This window comes from Heloderma suspectum, chromosome 4, assembly GCF_057233095.1.
Source record: "Heloderma suspectum isolate Gila_16-S chromosome 4, 16-S_ref, whole genome shotgun sequence".
In the NCBI taxonomy this organism is placed as follows: Eukaryota; Metazoa; Chordata; class Lepidosauria; order Squamata; family Helodermatidae; genus Heloderma; species Heloderma suspectum.
In genome coordinates, this window is record NC_139461.1 from 108,731,063 (window position 1) to 108,741,606 (window position 10,544).

The 10,544-nt window shown below is 44.1% G+C and overlaps 1 long non-coding RNA gene across 1 annotated transcript; it reads left to right on the plus strand.

Annotated features, from left to right (window-relative positions):
- Positions 1-411: 411 nt before the first annotated feature.
- LOC146347266 (uncharacterized) lies at positions 412-8,594 on the plus strand. The gene is made up of 3 exons (XR_014790234.1): positions 412-653; positions 3,919-4,125; positions 7,767-8,594. It is a non-coding gene; the product is annotated as an uncharacterized LOC146347266 (long non-coding RNA).
- The last annotated feature ends 1,950 nt before the right edge of the window (positions 8,595-10,544 follow it).

Consider the following 10,544-nt stretch of genomic DNA (forward strand, 5'->3'; position numbering starts at 1 on the left):
ACCCCCCCTAAGACCAGTTGTAATCCTCCATCTGAAGTAGTTGGTTTCCCAACCCACAGTACCTCCGTCTTGTCTGGATTAAGTTTCAGCTTGTTGTTCAACATGTAAACTCTTCTCCTAAAACTGAAGGGGTTTTTGTTTTAAATCTTACCATCTGGTATGAAAGTACAATCAGATTTATGGAGCATTCAAAGCTGGGGAGCACCTTTTGGCTTGGCCTTTTGTAATCTTACTGGGCTTCATTCAAAGCCTGAAATGCATTCTGCTCTGTGTAGTTTTGCACAGGTGCAATAATAACGAAGGTTTTTTTTTAAAAAAAAGCACTCATAAGCCTTTCCCTATCTAGCTTAAGTGCTTTCATTCTCCTCCCGGAATAGGTATTCCAAAGAACTAACATTTCTGATTCATTAGGTGGCAGTGAAGTTCTTTCTTGCTGCAAGAAGTGCGGAGGTGATCAAAGATCTTTTATGAACAATCTTAGGCCATTAAGAGCCCGGATTCACCTCCACTCCTGAGGACAAGGTTCACGTAAATCTAATCCAGGACAAGCAGCCTCCTCTTCCATCCCTATTTCATGCTGCTGCTTGCCTCAAGGGATATCGGGCTTGGTGCAAAGTTCATGAAATGGAATGACACTGCTGTTAGGGGGAAAGGTAAGTTTGCTGGTGATTGCTGATTCGCTCCCCACCCCGTTTCTCTTTTAAAAGCTACAGGAATATTCCTGTACTTGACCTGTAAAGTGGGGACAGCTCAGCTTCTAAAGAAAAGTATTATTATTATCATCATCATCGTCGTCGTCGTCATTATCATTATTATTACAATAATACTAATATAATACGATGATGGTGATGATTTAAATTAAGGTTTTTTAAAGAATTGTAAAATGAAGTATATCTGATACCAGTGACTGGGTGGCCGGTTGTCCTCTTTTACAGAGAACCGTCCTCTATTTGAAGGGCTGCCAGATGACTGTCCTATATTTGAAGGCGTCCTCTCTTTGAAGGGCAGTCCTGTCCAATTCCACTTTAAAGATAAAGAGCCATAAGGACTTTTGCCCCTCAACTGTTAGCACCTGAACAGCAGGCTGAATATGCAGGCACAAAGCTCACCTGGCCAGGGGGCGGTGGGGGGATGAAATTGGCTTTGACCCATGAGCGGCACACGAAGCAAGAAAAGCCAGGCTTTAGGTAGGGCATACTTGGTTTTCTTGCTTCGTGTGCTGCTAATGAACCAAAACCAATTTAATGTAAATCTGGATAATACTCCAAAGTGTTTCTCATTCCGTTGTCGTGAAGATAACTGCTCAGAGGTAGACTAGTAGTCCAGACCCACTAGGCCCAAGGAGATCCAGCAAATAGTGGAGCAGTCATGACTGCCTGATTGAGTGACAACAATAGGAATGTCCAGCTTTCTGAAAGCTGCTTGGAAACTTTGGCTGAAGCAAAGAGACAACCAGTGGGAGACCTTGGCACCTGGACTGATAAGGATGAGAACAGCACACTTGATAAGTCATAAGAGGCCATTGTTAGGCAGCACAGCTTTTGGTGAAACCAAAATATATTTGGGTCATTTGGAAAAGATACAGATATGGAAGGTCTCTACATGACCTGCCTGACAGTGGAAGGCAACAGTAAATTGCGGGGCCATTTGGTACCATTCCCCCAGGGACTACGGTCCAAATTTGAACCTAGATTAACAGAGACCACCCATACGAGCCATTATGTGTGCAAATAGACTTGTGGATGGTCCGTTTAAACTGATTCTACATGATATGCGAAATACACATCATGCAGCTTAGCCTCGCTTGTTTACTTACATGCAAGCATGTGGGGCCACAATCCAGATTGGGACCACTGTGCATGGGTAGGGAAGGTGGACACCTTCTCCGCCCAGCTGCCTGTTTTCCTACCCACCACCCCCCCCACACACACAGAGGAACTAAAGGGGGTGGGGACTCAACCAGCTCCAATGGAGGCTTTGGGGGCTTTTAAAGACCCTGCACAAGGGGTCAAATTTAGGAAAAACAAGCAGCTGGAAGGTTTAAACCTTCTCTTATCCACATATAGTGGTCCTGGTCCACATTGGGTCCCCACAGTGCTGGCTCCATGTTTTTGAGAGCCCTTGGGCAAGCCACCCTCAGTAGGCCCGCTCCCTCAGTGAGCTCACCTTCTCCCCACCATTGCCACCAGCTGCTATTGCTCCTCACCCTCTTTCTCATCACAGCTTCCACTTGCTTGCTTGACAGGCAGAGGGCCAGGGAGCAAGTAGGGCGTGGCATCTGCTCCTCCTCCTCACCACCACCACCACCGTTGTCTGGGCCAGAGCAAGTGAAGAAGCAGGTTGCAGTGGGGAAGAAGAGGAGCAAATCCATGGGGTTCTGATCAGTGGGCCCCTGCTGGGGTGTGAGCTTTTGGCAGGCACCTTACCATGCCAACCTTTGGGGTCGGCCCTGGTTCCACTGTGTGTATGCGTGTCCTAGTTCAGAGCAAGCAAGCAAGCAAGCAAGCAGAAAACAGCTTAGTTCTCAAAATGGTGATAAATCTGTGTCTGAATCTACAAATAGCAGTTATACTGTTATCATACCATTATCATAACTGTTGGTCACCATTGGTGCCATATGTACCCATATTTATTTATTTATTTATTTAGGGGTTTTTTACCCCACTCTTCAGCCGAAAAAGGCTCCCAGAGTGGTTTACAAAGATGAATATTAAGACAGTCCCTGCCCTCGGGCTTACAATCTAGAAGACATGACACAAAAGGATAAGGGATTGGGAGGAAGGAGGGGAAAGAAAGCAAATACACCAATGACTGATATATAGAACCAGGTTGTTCTCCCCCCTGCGATGATGTGCATCCTGGGAGGCAGGAGATGCAGCCCCCCAGTGGCCCTCAGTTCCCTTATGATAATGGTATAACTGCTATGTCTAGATTCAGCCTGTGTCTGGACTGTACCACTTCCGACAGCAAGCAAAGGCAATAAATAAGTAAATAAATAAATAAATAAATCCCTCCACACAGAAAACTAGATGCCAGAGGGAAGGGTTCTAACCTAGCCTTCTCCCTGACATCTAGTTTTCTATGTGAATTTTATTTTATTATGTTATGCCATGTTATAGTTTATGTCTAGGCCATCTTTCAGCCAAAATGGACCCCAAGGCAGCTCACAAACGTATGTAACTACAGCCATTCAAACAATACAATCAAATGCAAGTTTAAAGCAGCAATATCACAATAACTATTTAAAACTAAACAAACAAACAAACAAACCTAAAGTTCCAAACAAACCTCATGGAGGGTCTACACATGAAGGTAGCTGTATATCCCTAGTTCATACTACCCTTTCTTTTTCCTGTTTGTGATGGTCATCTGCCACAGGTGTAACTATCTTTGGCCATACAAGGGATTTTAGATGTTAATGTTATAACAATCAAATAAAAAAACAGCTCTGGTGAATTATAGCCCCTTCCCATAAGGCAGGGGGTAGGTAACCTTTTGCCTTCCAGATGTTTTGGACTGCAACTCCCATAACCCCTGACCATTGGCCATGCTGACTGGGCCTTATGGGAGTTTACTTTGAATGAGTTCAAATCTCCAGGGCCAGATGAACTGCATCCTAGAGTAATGGAACTGGCAGAAGAACTCTCAGAACCACTGTCTATTCTCTTTGAGAAATCATGGAGGAAATGTGAAGTGCCAGATGACTGGAGGAGAGCTAATGTTGTCCCTATCTTCAAAAAGGGCAAACAGGAGGAAATTGGGAACTACAGACCAGTCAGTCTGACATCAGTCCCTGGGAAAATGCTGGAGCAATCGATCTGTAAGCACCTTGAAAACAATGCCGTGATTACTCGAAGCCAACATGGATTTGTCAAGAACAATTCCTGCCAGATTAATCTGATCTCATTTTTTGATCAGGTAACCTCCCTCATGGACTGTGGGAATGCTGTGGACAGAATATATTTCAGCTTCTGCAAAGCTTTGGACAAAGTGCCCCATGATATCCTGATGAGCAAATTAGCTCAAAGTGAGCTAGATGAAACAACGATCCGGTGGATCCACAGTTGGCCACAGAATCAGACTCAAAGAGTGCTCATCAATGGGATCTTCTCAAACTGGAGAGAGGTAACGAGCAGGGTACCGCAGGGTATATTATGATTGAATGTTAGGAGAAACATCTTGATGGTAAGGGCAATTGAACAAATGGGTGGTAGACTTTCCTGGCTGGAGATCCAACCAGGGGCTGGACAGCTGTGGAATTCCTCCATTGAGCAAGTGGGTTCACCTAGATGGCCTACAAGCCCCACTCAGGCCCTATGATTCTAAACTGTAGATGAGAGGAACTGAGCAAGGGGGCTTGAGCATAGGAACATAATATCAGCCCAAAGTCCATCTAGTCCAGCATTCCATTCACACAGTGGCCAACATTGTCTTTTGGAAAACCACAAGTAGGATATACTGTAAGTTCAACAGCACCCTTCTCCTTATGCTCCCCAGAAACTGGTGTACATAGGCACACTGCCTTTAATACTGGAGGTAGCATACAGTCATCAGGACTAGTAGCCATTGATAGCCTTATTCTCCATGAATTTGCCTAATCCCCTGTTAAAGCCATCCAGGGGGGTATCTCCACCAGCAATTTACTCCAAGCTGGCTGAGTATTGAAGTGGTTAGGGATACACAACATCATGGCCATCCAGCAGTCACCCCAGAGCTTATCGGGGAAAAACCGGATTTCCTGAGACTGCTTAAAGTCTGACTCTTTTCCTTAAGTTGGGTTCTCCGCAATATAGTTGTGTGCTCCCCAGCCCCCACGTTTACCTCCTGTATGCTAGCCCTGCTCAGGGGTGTGCCTTTCACCATGACCCCAATCAAGGGGTTTTTCCTATTCTGTGTTTTCCAGCACAAACCAATTAGTGTCTACTCCCATCTTGCTCAGTGAGGCTTGTCCCCTGAATGCACACATCAGAATTCATAGAGATTGAGGGGGAGAGTTTCCCCTCAATGGAAATAGCAGATTTTAAAGCACTAATTCCCTAAAGGCTGTAAAGCGCTTTGCTGAAGCTGCAGTTCTCCAGTGTTTGGTTTATTGCCTTTGGAAGTAACTAAATCACACCTTCGTTGCAGGGATCCTGCGCACCACTGGGTTAAAATTGGAGCTGGTTTCCCCATCCCCCTATGTTTCCTGTCCCTTCCCAGTGCAAACCAATTAGTGTCTACTCAGAAGTAACTCCCATTGTGCTCAATGAGGCTTGTTTCCGAAATGCACTCCCAGCATTACTGAGATTCCCATGAACTGAAATATCCTACTTAGAAGCCTTAATGTCAAAGCTGTGAAACTACAAAGCTTCGATTAATCACAACAGAGCAGGGAGCACGCTTTGCCCTTATTACTGCTGTTTTAAGAAAGTAACTAATGCCAGGGGAGAGAAAGATAGATTGTTCCTAGCTTCAAAGAGCTAAGACTGGGTTCCTGCACTGATCGCTGTTTTAAGAAAGTATGTTTTGGGAGGAGGGGGGTAGAGTGATTTTTGACACAGGAGGAAGATTTTGTCGAAGGAGAAAGCGGTGGGGGGGGGAGCCTGGATGGGGGAAGCCTCTCTGATTGGTTGAGCAGCCCCTCCCACCTCCACCACCCCTGGATGTATGTTATGTGAAGTGATTTAGAAAGGAGTGATGCACTTGCTTGCAGAGCCCTGTCTGGACCAAAACTGGCCTCTTGAAAAATGTGGGTAAACCACTCCTGTTGTTGTGGAGACACGGTCCAAGATGGTGGCCATCACTACATCTTGTGGTAGCGAATTCCGTAGTTTAACTGTGTGCTGTGTGAAGAAGTACTTCCTTTTCTCTGTCCTGAATCTCCCACCAACCAACTTCATGGTGTGATCTCAGGTTCTAGCATTGTGAGAGAGAAATGTCTCCCTACCCACTTTCTCCATACCATACATCATTTTGTACACCTCTATCACATCTCTCCTCACTCACCCTTCTTTTAAGCTAAATAGTTCCAAACAATTCCCTATGAAGAAAGAGGAGTAAGTAACCTAAGGCATATGCTCTACCACTGAGGAAGATAGGAAGCTACCTTATATGAGATCAAGTATTTGTCCATTTAATCCAGTATTGTGTGCTCTGTGTACTCAGTATTGTGTACTCTCCAGGGGTCTTTCCCAATCCTGTGCTATCTGATCCTGTGTTTAATTGGAAATACCAAAGGTTGAACCTGTAGAGGATACTCCTTGGAAAAGGGTGACATGGATGCTTTGACTTGGATTCCTGCACTGAGCAGGGGGTTGGACTCTATGGTCTTATAGGCCCCTTCCAACCCTACTAGTCTATGATTCTATGAACCTGGAATCTTGTGCATGAAAGCCATATGCTCTCCTACTGAACTACAGCCTTTCCCCTCTGAAGCACCAGTACAGAAGTTTGTATGGGAAGTTTGCCGCTAAGCTCAAGTGGTTGTTTATGGAGATCAGCAAGACACTTAAGTGAAGTGCTTGAACCAATGAAGAGACAGATTGTTTTAAGCAGAAAGAACATGGGAGAATTCAGAATGGTTGAGCAAAGTATTGATTTGCTGGCCTTGAACAGGCTTTCTCTTTGGATGATTAATTCAGTGAATAAAAATCTGTAAGAACAGCTCTGCTTGGGTTTGTTGGCTGCTAGGAATCTGAAGCATGTGACTAAAAAATCTAGGAATCCTCGAATGCTGCACAGAACTTGGAATGCTTTGATGGGAAAGGAAAAGAAAATGCAAAAACTCTTTGAAAACCCCCCACCAGCCTCAGTTCACATCAAATATCCCCAAATTACAAATGATTACATGGCCATCTGCTAGGGTTGCCAACTAGCCAGGAAAAGTCAGCCTGTCCTACTACTGTACATTTAATGGCAGCTTGATCTGCGGAAATCCACAGGCAAAGTTGTTCATAGCATGGAGGTGTTGTTAAAGGAACAGGATCAGAGGCTGCTAAGAGTTTGGCAACCTTACCAGCAGTACAACAAAGTGCTGAAAAATAATAAAATCGTGTGCTTCAGTCAATATGGAACCTGATGGACTCACCTGCTGAAATGAAGACCATGAAATGCATTTTTCCATATCATGGAAATTGGCCGCATTTAGACCTCATGATGCTTCAATATAAGACGCATGTAAAAATAACCCTATATTTGGCTTCGCCGCAGACATGGACCATATTGTGATAGCACTAATAAGTTTCAGAATAGACTGCATCCCCTTAACAATGGAACACACAGGCAAGATTAGACTTTGGATAGATAATTTTGAGAACAGGCTGGAAAACAATGAGTGCTTCCAAACAAGGCTTTTCTTGCGTAATTGCATTGCCCCATTCACATAATTTTATAGGGTGTCCAGATGTCTTCATCATCTTCAATTTGTAGACCTCCTGTGCTTTCCCACCATTCACTCCAGTGTCTTTCTTACCAAAACACCCCCCACCCCCGAATAGTTGCATAATGCCTTCTGATGGTTAGCACTAGGATCCCTTCATTTGGAAGGCCCCGACTGTATTTCATTTGAGAATGGAAAACATAATATGCATGTCAAGCAGATTGCCTCATATGATTAGTGTTTAAAGCATTATCTTTTAATCCTTTATTTACAGGCACTTCAAATGGATAGGGAGGGGGGTTTTATAGCCTTGATTAAAGGGAGAAATTAAAGCATTATGTTATGGGGCAGCATATAAATGTCACAAGTATGTTATCATTGTTGTTGTTGTTAATACCTGATCTTTCAGAGTGAGTGCAACCCCATCCAGAACAGGCAAAGAGTGTGTCTCCTGGACTTGGAAACCATTCATCCACAGGGTTCCGTCTCACCAGTGTTCAAGTTTTAATCGTTTTTTTAAAAAAATCAAGGTGTGGTGAATGTTTGCCACAGTTTCACACATGCTTTGTATACTTGCCTTTAGAAACTTGTAACCAAGATATCCAGTTTGGTAATGCAAATGTCATACCTCTATTAAGTGATAAATGCGACATGGATGGATATACTATATAGATGCAGTCATGATAACTGCAGTGTGAACTTAAATTGGAAGTGGGTCACATGTTCCACAATGGGGCTAACAGTGGGTCCCGGTATTGGAAAGTGTGAATGCTACTGGTCTAGGCTAAATGAAATAGTATCCATGCAATAGCTTTGTTTGCTGCAATCTGACCCAACTGCACAAAGTACATCAGTTGTCCACAAAGAAAAAAAAATTAACTAGTGTAAGAGTACAACCACAAGTGAAGCCAGCTAATGCTAGGTCTGGCGTAACTTTTCAGGCTGAGCTTGATATGAAAGATATAGAAATGGTCATGATACTATCAGTGCAAAATTTAAAACAACAACACCTAAAACATTTAATTGATAGAAAAAAGGGTTGTGTTTATTATTCACAAACTGAATTGCAAGATCCATTAAAAAAAAAACTACTTATGAATTCACTTTACTCTTGGGACATACGTTCAGTTTTGCTCAATTTTTATTAATGAAGGCAAAGTCAGTGTTGATCAGTATTTATAAAAGTTCAGAATGCTGTCAAAGTTCTCATTCACTGTGTTAAGTAATTAAACAATGGAATAAATCAAATGCAGTCATTGACTTTGCTTCAAATCACTCAGGATCCTCTTCATACAGAGGAGTGGGTGCCCTTCTACCATCTATCATGTACATAAGATGACATGAGATGGAAATACTCCATGCGTATGAACAAATGCACATCCTTTACTTGCACAATCATTCCCCACTTTTGTGAGTAGGAAGAACTGTGAAAATCAGACCTATCCTCACACAACCTAACATATAGAGCACTCAGGCACACATTGCATTGAACTTGAGGAAAAGGAGAACATGCGCCCACCTCATAAAGGGGATCTTTGGCTGTGTGACTTAATTGTGAACTTGCCCAAAGAAGTCCTTGGGCCTCAGTGACTGGCTAAGGCTGCAATCCTATACATACCTGCCTGGGAGTAATTCTCATTAAACTCAGTGGGACTTACTTCTAAGTAGGCATGCATACGATTGCTCTGTAAAGTTGTAGTCCTAAACACACTTGTGATGTATTTAGGGGTCCCTATAGGGCCCTTGCCCCTAGACTTACATTGAGTCCAGACTTCCTAATATTCTCCCACAACACCGGGGCTGGATCTACATGGGGGATTTACTCTGGTGCTACTGCACCTCACACACAACCATGACACATGACATTCCCCCGTCTCCGCAGCAACCCCAGGTTCTCCTGCCACAAAAGCCGCATTTTCAGAAAGACGTTTTGTGACGGATTTTCCCTTTAATGCAGCTTCTGCAGTTCTGTTCAAGTGTGCCCCGTATCCCTGAAGCAAATTCGCAGTAATGGGCATGGATAGGGGTGTGTCTGTGCCCTGCCACTGTGGTGTTTTAATGTTGTGTCACCATACGTGGGCTGTCCTTTTTAAAAATGATTTTTCCCCGTCTCAGTCTGCGCACCTCCGCTCCTCCACCCCTTCGCAGCTTGGGTCCGCAGTTTATCATTTCCCAAGAGTTCCTATGACTCCATCTAAGGTGACACCTCCCCGCCCCCCATGTCAAGGAGACTGAGATTAAGTATTTTCCCAGAAATGCTACAGCCCTTGCTCACTGAATCTGCAGCCACATTAAGTGAAGCAGCAAAGGGGTGGATACAGAAGCTTCGTAGAACCTGATCCTGGTCATAGAATCAATCATAGAATAGTAGGGTTGGAAGGGGCCTACAAGGCCATTGAGTCCAACCCCTTGCTCAATGCAGGAATCCAAGCCAGAGCATCCCTGACAGATGACTGTCCAGCCTTGTCTTGAATGCCTCAGAGTGGGAGAGCCCACTACCTCCCTAGGTAATTGTTTCCATTGTCATAGTTTTTCCTGATGTTCTACTGCTGAGTAGAGGGGAACTAGTGCTTACCGGAATTTGGAAGCTATGCTTCTATTAATGCAGCCCAAAAGAGCATTTGCATTTCTATAATGCAGCCACATCGCATTGTTGATTCATATTCAGCTTGTGATCAACAACAATTCCAAGATCCATGTCGCTTGTAGTGTTGTTGAGCCACGTATCCCCCATCTTGTAACTGTGCATTTGGTTTCTTTTTCCTAGGTGCAGAACTTGGCATTTATCCCTATTCAATGTCATTCTGTTGTTTTCTGCACAGCGCTCCAGTCTATCCAGATCACTTTGAATTTTGTTTCTGTCTTCCAAAGTATTAGCTATCCCGCCCAATTTTGTGTCATCTGCAAATTTGATCAGCATTCCCTGCACCTCCTCCTCCAAGTCATTAATCAAAATGTTGAAGAGCACTGGCCCCAGGACTGAGCCCTGCGGTACCCCACTCGTTACCTCTCCCCAGTTTGAGAAGGTCCCATTGATAAGCACTCTTTGAATCCGATTCTGTAGCCAACTGTGGATCCACCGGTTTGTTGTTTCATCTAGCCCACTTTGAGCTAGTTTGCCCATCAGGATATCATGGGGCACTTTGTCCAAAGCTTTGCTGAAGTCGAGGTATATTATGCCTACAGC